This window comes from Manduca sexta, chromosome 22, assembly GCF_014839805.1.
Source record: "Manduca sexta isolate Smith_Timp_Sample1 chromosome 22, JHU_Msex_v1.0, whole genome shotgun sequence".
Classification (NCBI taxonomy): domain Eukaryota; kingdom Metazoa; phylum Arthropoda; class Insecta; order Lepidoptera; family Sphingidae; genus Manduca; species Manduca sexta.
Genome location: NC_051136.1, coordinates 14,984,756 through 14,985,313, shown reverse-complemented (window position 1 = coordinate 14,985,313; position 558 = coordinate 14,984,756).

The window sequence follows — 558 nt, the reverse complement described above, 5'->3', positions numbered from 1 at the left end:
TAATTGGTAACACACATTTCTCACATTCTTAGATATTTTATTAGTAAGTTGTTGATGGCATTCGGCGTATACATAGTCTGTACAAGCTAGGAATTTTTAAATTGTTTAAGATTAATAATTCGAAATTATGGGAGCGTTTGTTTGCAAGCCATAACAATTTAGTCAGTCTTTAGATTATCTATTGTGTTACTGGTAACTATTTTATTTATTATAACTAATAATTATTTTTTTATGTAAACGACGAATTGATCAGTCTGCATAAAATATATTATGTAAAGATATTGTTAGATTCTTACCCCTTATTTATAGACGTTTTTTATCTAAGGACGGAATAAAGCTGTGATAACAAGTCTGTATTGTATCTCAATATTAGCCAATCACAACGGCCCTATGTCTACACACTGCGAAGGCTGCCATGCCGTCAGTACTGAGAAACAGACTTGTTAGCAATGCTCCGTCCTTAAATAAAAAACGTCTATGAATAAAGGGCGTTAAACTTTAACAAACATTTGCGTGACCTGTTTTTTGTTCTAGAATGTTCCATTACAAATATTAAGT